At 59.5% G+C, this 10415-nt stretch overlaps 1 pseudogene across 1 annotated transcript; it reads left to right on the top strand.

Annotated features, from left to right (window-relative positions):
• Positions 1-732: 732 nt before the first annotated feature.
• On the top strand, positions 733-3793 carry LOC309622011 (thimet oligopeptidase-like; annotated as a pseudogene). The gene is made up of 6 exons: positions 733-874; positions 1075-1450; positions 1530-1725; positions 2732-2783; positions 2890-3018; positions 3655-3793. The product of its transcript is annotated as a thimet oligopeptidase-like (transcript).
• The last annotated feature ends 6622 nt before the right edge of the window (positions 3794-10415 follow it).

The following is a 10415-nucleotide window of genomic DNA, read 5'->3' as shown; positions in this document are numbered from 1 at the left end:
GGAACAGCCTCGACATTCAGACATCGGTTCCTGCAAGGACACTTGCGTTTGGTCCATACCGCATGTGGCTGCAGTCTGTGCTTCTCCCGTTTAGCATCTTCAGTAGATGGGGGCTGTGCATGAGCCCTTCATCTTCCCCGCAGACACCACTGGTGCTTGCTCGGCCTCGCGGGTGATGTCCACGGGGGACAGACCTGTGTCCCCACCTTCTTGGGCTGCAGACAGGCCACGTTGGTCCTGTGGTGACTGGGGGCTCCCAGGAGAACCCCACCGCAGACCCAGAGAGGTGGCCCCAGAGAAGGTGGCGTACGCCTGGGGCCAGGCCTCACCAGCCAACCACGGGGCACCTGCAGCAACAGGTCTCTCGCCGTCCAGGGGCTGGCTGTTCGGGCGCCGTGGGGATGAGCTGCTGTCTGCACGGCAGCCAAGTTTGTATTGTTGAGCCCGGGGAGGCCCCTGGGTGGCTCCTGGAGAGCCTGGTCACATTTCTTCCTGCCCTTGGCCTTAGAGCTCATCATGGTTCACGCCGTTTCTGGTTCCAAAAGGACCTGTGTTCATAAAGACCACATGTTAGGACAGCACCAAAGTGTCTAGAAATCCAGGCCAGGAGGAGGAGGGAGGGGGTTTGGCTGTGCCCGCCAGTGGCCTGAGAGCCCTCCCACCCACAGAGACCTGGCCCGGGGCCTGTGGGGAGGGCGTGGCCCACGGTCCCCAGCGCTGGCTGTCTCTGGGTTCCAGGAGAACTGCGCGATCCTCGGGGAGCTGGTAAGGCTGCAGGCTCAGAAGTCCCGCCTGCTGGGATTCAGCACGCGTGCCGACTCTGTGCTGGAGATGAACATGGCCAAGACCAGCCAGGTGGTGGCCACTTTCCTAGGTAACCCCGCCTCCCCGAGTCCCAGTGGGGACGGGGGTCAGGTGGACCTTGACTGGACGTGGTGCTGCCTGAGACCCCACTGTGTCAGCCCTTGGGGGTCGCCTTCCCCAACCCTTCATTCTGCCTCGAGGGGCGTGGGGTGGGGGGCGGCTGGGCGGCTGCCACAGGGACATAGCTGAGCCTCTCCCCTCCGCCCGCAGATGAGCTGGCCCAGAAGCTGAAGCCCCTCGGGGAGCAGGAGCGGCCGTGATCCTGGAGCTAAAGAAGGCTGAGTGCCAGAGGCGGGGCCTGCACTTTGACGGGCCCATCAACGTCTAGGACCTGCGCTACTACATGAACCAGGGGGAGGAGACGCGCTACCACGTGGACCAGTACCTGCTCAATGAGTCCTTCCCCATGCAGGTGGTCACGCGCAGGCGGCTGGGCATCTCCCAGGAGCTGCTGGGGCTGACCTTCGACCTGGAGGAAGGCGCCAACATGCGTCACGAAGATGAAGATGTGAGGCTCTACACGGTCCGGGACGCGGCCTCGGGCAAGGTCATCCATCAGCAAGTTCTACCTGGACCTCTACCCTCGGTGCATGCGTGGGGGAACCTGTCGGCCGTGGGCCGGGGCTCCTCTGTGGTAGCGGGGCCTCACCCGCGTCCCTCCCCAGGGAAGGGAAGTCCGGGCACATGGCCTGCTTTGGCCTGCAGCCGGGCTGCCTGCAGCAGGACGGGAGGCGCCAGATTGCCATCGCGGCCATGGTGGCCAACTTCACCAAGCCTACGCCCAACCCGCCCTCCCTGTTCCAGCATGATGAGCTGGAGACCTACTTCCATGAGTTCTGGCAAGCGATGCACCAGCTCCGCTCCCAGGAGGGTGCGGGCGAGGGGCTGAAGGCAGGGGGCGGGGAGGGCCCGGGCTCTCCCGTGGTCCTCAGGCAGGCCCTCGCCACGGGATTCTTCCGCTGATGTCACCCCGCACGAGGAGACGCCCTCGGTGTCAGTTTCCATCACCAAACCCCACGCACTGGGCGCGTAAACAACGGAAGTGGATGTCCTCGAGACTCTGGAGGCTGGAAGTCCCAGATCAAGGAGTCAGGACTGGTTCCCTGCAATGTTAAATACAGGTATTCAAGAGTTGCCTTTAAAAAAGACAAAATAGAAGAAAGGAACGTTGCATGCAAGGCTGGTGACAGGCGGTGATGAGAACCAGAGATTAGGCTCTGGGGCCGGGAGCACCACGCCCTGTGAGGCCCTGGGGCTGCTGCCAGTCTCGGTGGAGGCTCAGCAAGTCCCAGTGACTTCCCAATGTGGGGGGGGGGTCCCCAGATGAGCGTCTGGGCCCAGGACCCAGTGCTCGTTCAGTCTTCCTGCAGTCAGCCCTTCGTCCTGAGAGCGATGCTCTCACAGACTGCAACCGGAGCGCGTGGGGACACTTTACTGAGCTGTGCAGCCGTCACTACTGCCCTGTTCTGGAACATTTCCCTCACCCCAAAAAGGTCCCTCACGCCCTTAGTTATCATTCCCTCCCCTCCCCTGTCCCTGACAACCAGGAACCCACTCTGACTCTGTGGATCTACCTGTTCTGGACGTTTCCCCTCAGTGGGGTCACACCCTGTGTGTCCTTCTGTGTCTGACTTCTCTCGCTGAGCACCGTGTTCTCACGGTGCATCCACGTGGCAGCGAGTGGCAGGGCTTCACACCTTTGCGTGGTCGAGGGCCGGAAAAAAGACAAACGAAAAGAAGGGCACGTTGCCTGCGACTCTGGTGACAGCCGGGGATGAGAACCAGAGGGTAGGCTCTGGGGCCGGGAGCGCCGCGCCCTGTGAAGCCCTGGCGCTGCTGCCAGTCTCGGCGGGGCACGAGCAGCGCCGTCCCCCAGGAGCTGCTGGACAAGCTCATCAAGTCCCGGCTGGCCAACCCCCGTGCGGCCGGGCCGAGGGAAAGGAAAGGGGCTCCCGGACCGCCCGGCTGGAAAGCGCGGCCTGGACACAGTGCCAGCGCCCCCGTCTCCTTCCTCCCGCCCTCCAGGCCTCTTCAACCTGCGCCAGATCGTCCTGGCCAAGGTGGACCAGGCCCTGCACACGCAGACGCCCTCGGACCCGGCCTAGGACAATGCCCGCCTCTGCCAGGAGATCCTCGGGGTCCCAGCCACGCCAGGTAGCCAAGCGCACGCCGGGCCCACCTTAGCGGTCGGTTGGCGGCTACTGCCCAGGTCAAGAGGATCCTCTGGTGGTGTGTGAAGGGGGACCGACTGACGGGCTCTGGTCGAGGCTCGCTGACCTCTGGCCTCTTCCTGCCTGGGTTCCTGGGCTGGTCCCTCCAGCTGTGGCCCGCGGAGTCCGAGGGTGGGCTGGGCGTATCTGCACGTGCTTTCTGGAGAGCCTGGAAGAGGCAGGAGAGGGCTTCATACCCTGGACGGAACGCGTCGACGAGGTTTGCCCGAGCGTGTCGGTGCGGAGACGCAGTTCACTCCCTCGTGAGCGCTTTAACCCGCGCTCTCCCCGTGCTGGAGGGCGAGCCCTGACTCATCCCTCGGAGCCTCGGGCAGCTGTCCCTGTAAGAGGCTTAGGGGTGAACCCTCGTGAGCTTCAGCAGAAAGTCGGCAAAGATTGATTTGTGTCCCTCCACTGAGTTGCCCGCAAGGTCCCCGTTTTCTAGAAGTGTTGGGCCAATACTCCCTCTAGTGGCAGGGGACTCAGACAGGGCTGCTTTGAGGCCCCAAGCTCTGGGCTCTGGGGAAGGGGCACGGAGCGGCCAGGGGACCGGGCAGGAGCCTCTCCGCGTGTGTCCCAGGGACCCACCTGCCTGCGACCTTCGGCCACCTGGCAGGAAGCTACGACGCCCAGTCCTATGGCTACCTGTGCAGCGAGGTGTACTCCGCGGACACGGTCCACACACTCGTTTCAAGCAGGAGGGCGTCCTGAGTGGCAAGGTGAGAGGCCGGCCTGCCGTGCAGACCAACACGGAGGTCCTTGGGCCTGGGCCTAGATGCTTTTGCCGCCCGCCTGGGCCTGCCAGGCTCTGAGGGCCCTGCCCAGAACCCCCTGCTCCCCTGCCCTTTGTTGAGTCACAGCAGAGGTGGCCACACCCACACCCTCCGTGAAGGGGGTGCTCCACCCTCCTGCAGCCCCGCCCCCTCTCCTCAGGTTGCCATGGACTACAGAAGCTGCATTCTGAGGCCAGGGGGCTCCGAGGATGCCAAGGGCATGGTGAAGCTCTTCCTGGGTTGTGACCCCATGCAGGACGCCTTCCTCCTGAGCAAAGGGCTGCAGGTTGAGGGCTGCAAGCCGCCGGCCTGCTGACGGCACGGGGTTTTGCCCCCCCAGGCGGGCCGGGTGCCTTAGCGCCCCGTCGGGGCGGGGGAGGGGCCGTGTGTCCTCCCAGCCCCCGAGTCCCCGGCGGCCGGCCTAGGCCAAAAGTCTCCACCTGGAAGTGTCTGGAAAGCCTGGCATCAAGGCTCCCCCTTGTTGCACTAATGCAATCCCTTCCTGGGGAGCTTTCCTGGTAACAAAACGGTTCTTTGAAAACGCAGCCATTAATAAAAAAGACTCTACTCCTGGTCTCTGCCTGCCGTCCCTTCCACCACAGGAGTGGCATGGGGGCCGTCACACTGGGGGGAGTTCTGACCTTGGTCGGGGATCAGCCCTGGGGCCGTGGTGACGCGTCTGGGTCACTGGGAGACGGCTGAGCTGTGGGGTGAGTTCAGACGGGGATGGTGCCCCGCACCCCGACCGGGCAGGCTCTCCAGTGAGGGGGTGTCAGTTTCCTGCCGGCCTCTCGCCCGTCTCTGTTTGGCATCTCGGGGGCTGTGACTGGCTGGAGCTGGTTCTGGCGGTGGGCACAGCTGCGGGAAGCCCGGCTGTGGCTGTCCCTGTCCCCGTGTCCTGTCCTCCTGCTCACGGCCGGCCGGCTGGCTCCCTCTGGTCATCGGCAGCTGCTGAAGTCTGGACCACAGCAAGGGGCCGCCTTCCTGGGTCCTAGCAATTCTTCCCAAAGGCCTTAGGGATGTGTTTTGGTGGCAGTAGGAATTCAGAGAGGGTGCTGCACCACTGGAGCGGTAGGGTGGCTCTGGACCGTCCCGTGTGTCCTTCCCTGGCCTTTGAGCTCCTTGGGAGCCCTCCCTCCACAAAGGACGCCAGGCAGCGGAACGAGGGCGCGGGCGGCGCCCCGACCTTCTCCCCGTGGCCCAGGCGGGCAGGCCGTGCCACGCTCTGTCCTCTCCTCAGCCTGCCCGCCCGTTCTGTTGTTATTTTACCGAAGAGGACACAGACATTCAGAGAGGCTAGGGTCCATGCCTGAGGTCTCATATCCAGTAAGTGTCAGAGCCGGGGTTTGAACCCAGACAGCCTGTCCCGGAGACCGCGCCCTTACCTCTACACAAACCACCTCCTGGTTCCCTTTATTAGCACAAGACTCATTTCCCTGACAAGCCCAGGCCCCATAAAGGCAACCCTGCCTCCCCCACGTGACCAGCCCTTGCCAACTACTCACCCCAGTGGCAGAGGGACGAGCCACACAGGGGACCCGCCCACCTTGGCCATGGGGACACAGACACCCACTCACACCCAGAAGGACCTCCTCTTTACCTTAGGCCACACGCCCATGCCGAAGGAGCTGCTGTCTGCCAGCTGGTGCAGGTACAGTTCTGTCCTGGAAACAGAGAAGGGACCAGAAGTAAAGGAGGACCCACCCACACCAGTGGCCTGGCAGGGCAGGTGGGCATCATGGCACGGGGCTCCACAGAGTGCCCCAGGTGGCCCCGGGGTCTGCCTCAGGCCCTGGCCCTGCCTCCCGAATATTCCTCACTTGCTGCCCTCAATGGGCCCTTCTTAAGTGAAGGCCTTCCAGAAGCTTCCTTACTCCTCAGTTACCCTGCTCTGAAAACTGGGAGTTTCCTCCCTAATCTGCCCTCTCTCCAAAGGGTAAGGTGCCCCTCTGGCCTTAGCCAGGAGGCTCAGGACAGGTTGGGCCTGCCCTTCAGACGGGGGTGGAAGGCAGGAGACAAATGATGGGGGACGCAGAGGCAAATTGAAAATTATCACCCCTCGCCTGGGGTGAGCACTCCCTGGAGCTTCACTAGATAGAACCTTACTCATTCGTTCAACAGATGAGGAAACCAAGGCTCAGAGACAGGGAGCCACATGTCCAAGAATTCCCAGGAGTCAGCGAGGGGCAGAGATGACTCCCTGGGCCACCTCCCCCAGAAGGCCCTCCCAGATGAGTCTTGTGGCTTCTCTGCTGTTCCACCTGGTGCCTCCTCGCCCTGAGCTACCTCAGGTGCACCCAAGGCTCTCACAGAGTTTAGGAGCTTCTGGAAGATTTGGGGTCTGCTGTTCCTTGCCCACCTCCCACGCTGCTGTCAGAACCTGTACCAAAATGTCACCGTCACAGCAGACACCCACCACCACCCCCCAGCGTGTATAAAGAGCCATATGTGAATTATCTCACTTAATCCTGTAAGGTCAGCAGTCAAGGTACTATTTCCACTTTACAGAGGAAGAAACGGAGGTTCAGAGCAGGTGACACCTGGCCAGGTTCACCCAGCCCAGGAGCAGTACCAGGCAGCAAGAATCAGAGGCCAGATTCCTAACCACTGGGCTCCACTGCCTCTCACCTCTGGGCAGAGGCAGGGCTGGGGCCCTGGAGAGCGGAGGCCCTTTGTCTCACTGCCCTCGGCTGTCCCTGCTCAGCCCAGTCGCTCACCTGAGAGCCAGGTCCAATCCGGATAGCATCTGGGAGAAAACCTCGAAACTGCCTTCCCCTTCCAGCTGCCGGGCCACGTGGCTCTTCTCCAACAGCATCGTCTGCCAGGGGAGAGGACAGGCGCCGGTCAGCACGAGGCCCCGCTAGGCTGCCCGCACACCCCCACCAACCCCCAGGCCCACTCTTCGAGGCAGCACCTCAGGCCCCAACTTGGCTGGACGCCTCCAAATCAAAACGTGCCAGGCCTTTGTCTCACTGATTCAGCGTCCACGCAGGCAATCAACGAATGCAACGGGCTCATTCCGATGAAGGAATCCAAGGGTACTAACAATTAACCCAGAGCCGCCCTCCAACACACTCTTATGCAACCGAAGCCCTTAATAACTTGACCCACATGGTGATGCACGGTAGACTTTCAGGGCCGGGACAGAAAGGGATTTATCGTGCACCAGCGAGTCTGGGTATTCTCCTAGCTCCGCATACAAACAACCCTTCTAATAACCTAATCCTGTTTTCTGTTCAAACAGAATGTTGGTGGGGGCGGGGGGGGGGGGAAGGGGAGGAGCCAGGTGATTTCAGAGAGAGGAACAAACAGGCCATGTGCCTGTCACACACGGGCGGCCGCAGAAGGCCAGCGAGCGCCTGTTTAATTTCAGCTTACGCTTTTAAGACCCAGCTAATGAGCGGCTGAATTATGTATCTACTCATGAATATTTCATCCCTGTGATACTCCGAGGCACAGACGAGCTGGCCTGCTCCGGGAGGAGATGTCTGGGCACTGAGTGAGGTGGGGAGGAGCTGGCCTTGGCCTGGGGAGCGATGACCATTTAGACACATTCCAGGGTCCCAGCTGGAGGCGTGGGCCCTGCTGAGTGGGGCTGAGGCTACTGCAGCCCCAAAGAGCCCCCTCTCCCTCCCATCCAGAGGCCTCACCTGGAGCTGGGCGGCCGTGACTCGGCCTGTGGCGTTCAAGTCCAGTGACATCACCATGGAGCACCGGGTGGCACGGCGGCTGTGGCCGGTGAACACGGAGCCAAAGGCCCGGAGGACAGTGAAGGTGGCTCGAATCTTCTCCACTGGTGGGGCACAGACAGGGCATCACCCGTGGCCCGGGTGCTGCCACCCCCACCTCTCACAGGACCCCATTCTGGCCCCAGGCCCCAGCAGGGGCCCCTCCACTCCCCCAACTCAGCTCTAAGCCACACCTCTTCCGCTGCTGGGCTGGCCCTGTGCTGCAAGCAGGGGCGCGGGGTGAGCAAGAGTGAGCCCAGAAGGGGAGATACACACACCTAGGATTGGTACGATCTGAGTGACAAGGGCTGCCCTAGGGCCTCCTGGGCCTGGTGGAGTCTAGGAGGAGGGCAGAGCATTAACATTCTTGGACCTGCTCTCGGGGAACGCCCATCACAGCCAGCTCAAAAAGCCCAGCAGTCCCAAGCTTTTTAACATAACTATTTAACAAGCACCCACTATGTGCTAGGCACCTGGATACAGCCTAGCCTGACTCCCACTCCCCCAACACACACTTTCAGCAGATCTACATTCTGGGAGGGCCTCTCCTTGCTGTATCCCCAGCTCCTCACAGGGCTCTAACCTGGGCCAGGTGCAGAACAGGTGATCAATAAAGCATTGGAATAAGCCCAGTGGAGAAGCAGGATAGTACAATGGTTAAACAAGCTTGAATATGGCCTCTCCCCGTTGTTAGTCACCTGATTTGGAGCGAATAAATTAACCTCCCTGTGCCTCAGATACCCCATCTATAAGATGGGGGTAATAATAGTACTTACTTACCTCATGTGGTTGCCACAAAGACTAAAAGATTTAATAATGTAAAGTGCTCAGAACATGCTCCAAATGTGGTGGTGTTAGTATTGTTTGTTATTATTAGAAAAGCAATACTGCCTGGGCCATATATTCTCAGCAGGGGGAATACTGCCCCCAAGAGGGCAGAAACTGATTCTTGAGGATGGGGGCAGTTTTCCTTTCTTATGTATAGAATAGAGCACAGATACACACACACACACACACATGTCTGTGTGTGTCTGTATATATATACACACATACACACACACTGCATAAACAAATATATGGTGAATCTATGGCATTAACTTTTCACGGTGGGAGACGATTAGGAGAAAGAACAACTAAAAAGGCTCCTCAGAGGGGCAACAATACATTGAGGACACTGGCCCAGGGGTAACAGCTCTGGAGCCAAACTGTCTGTGTTTGAATCTCGGTGCTAGGATGTATGAGCTGTGTGGCCTTGGGCAAGCTGGTTAACCTCCCTGCGTTTTAATGGCCTCATCTATAAAATTCAAATAATAATAATGTCTACCTTATAGGGATGTTTTAAATAATAAATAAGTTAACCTGCTTGGAATAGAGCCTGGCGCGTAAGTCCTCAGCAAGCATTTACCACGATCCCCATCAATATTGTAATTATTATCACCAACTGACACTATTTTTTATTGAAGTATAGTTGATTTACAGTGTTGAAACTCTTTCTTTAATGCCCAGCTCAAACATCATTTCCTCAAGGAAGCCCCCCGGCCCCTTCTCTGTGCTCCCTCCGCCTCTCCCCTCCCCAGCTCGGCCAGCAAGCGGTGCAGAGCATTGGAGTCTGGCACAGATGTGCAGCTGAGTCTCCCTTCCGGCTGTCAGTGCCTCCTTGTCTTTGTTTTTACTTATCGGGTCCTCTGCACAGTCCAGTGGGCTGTGCGCTGCACAAGGACACCACACCTAAGGGCACAGCATTTATATCAGATAGCCATAGGCCTGTATACTTATTAGGATGATGGCCCAGAACGTGGTGGTCAAGTGTTTGGTTCTAACAATGTCAATGCGTGACGACGGTTCCACATGTGGCAGTGAGTGTCTTAGGCAAGGAGTACCTGTTTCTAATTCACACAAAAGTACCCAACAGACTAGGGGTGGCCCTGCCCAGAAGCCAGCACAGGGTCTGCACACAGGTGCTCAGTGAACGCTAGCTGAGCAGATATAAGAAAGAGCCGCCCAGCACCCCCTCTGACTCTCCCTTCCCTTCCCCCACGCCACCGCCCCCACCACGTCCCAGCTGCACGTCACCTGGAGACCACTGTACCTGAGACCCTGCCATCCACACTGCCTGCCATCCCCACCAGGTGCTCCAGGACCTGCTCGCAGCAGGTGGTCTTGCCAGCACCGCTCTGGCCCAGGGCCACGATGCTCTGGTCCCTCTGCTGGCTCAGCAGAGCCCAGTACGCCCGCTGGGCCAGGGAGCCAACGTGGGCGGGTAGGCCATCCCAGCAGCTCCTGGGCACCTGCAGGAAGAGCGCCGGCATCAGCCTTCCCACCCGGCCGGGGCCCAGGGAGCACTCCACAATGCTCCAACCCGGCCTCAGGCCCAGATCCACGTCCATGCCTCCCATCCTACTCCAGCCTTGTCAGAGACGTCGTGCATTTTTCTGGGGAGAGCCCAGCCTGGAGATCTAGTCCTGCCACTGGCTCGCTGTGAGTCCTTGGGCAGCCTTGGACCCTGCTCTGAGCCTGGCCTCTTCTTCAGCCAATGAGAGGCTTGAACTAAAGCTGCATTAGCTCATGGGGCTCATCTCACTTGCTACACAAAGGACTGGATCGTACCTGTCTGAAATGAAGCAGGTGGATAAAATGGCTCAATTGATGAGTGACGTCTGCCATGGAAACAGAATGGGGCATGGGGGAATTGGCGGTACGTGTGCTATGTATTTGCTATAACAGATTTAGATACCGGAAGCCCCTTTGACTTCATTCATTCATCCATCCATACATTCATTCACTCAGTAAAAAAAAAAAAAAATTCATTGAGTGTCTACTACATAGCAGGCACTAACCCA

The sequence above is a fragment of the Balaenoptera borealis genome, assembly GCF_965194805.1.
Source record: "Balaenoptera borealis genome assembly, contig: HAP1_SCAFFOLD_1381, whole genome shotgun sequence".
NCBI lineage: Eukaryota > Metazoa > Chordata > Mammalia > Artiodactyla > Balaenopteridae > Balaenoptera > Balaenoptera borealis.
This window is presented reverse-complemented; position numbering and strand designations above follow the sequence as displayed.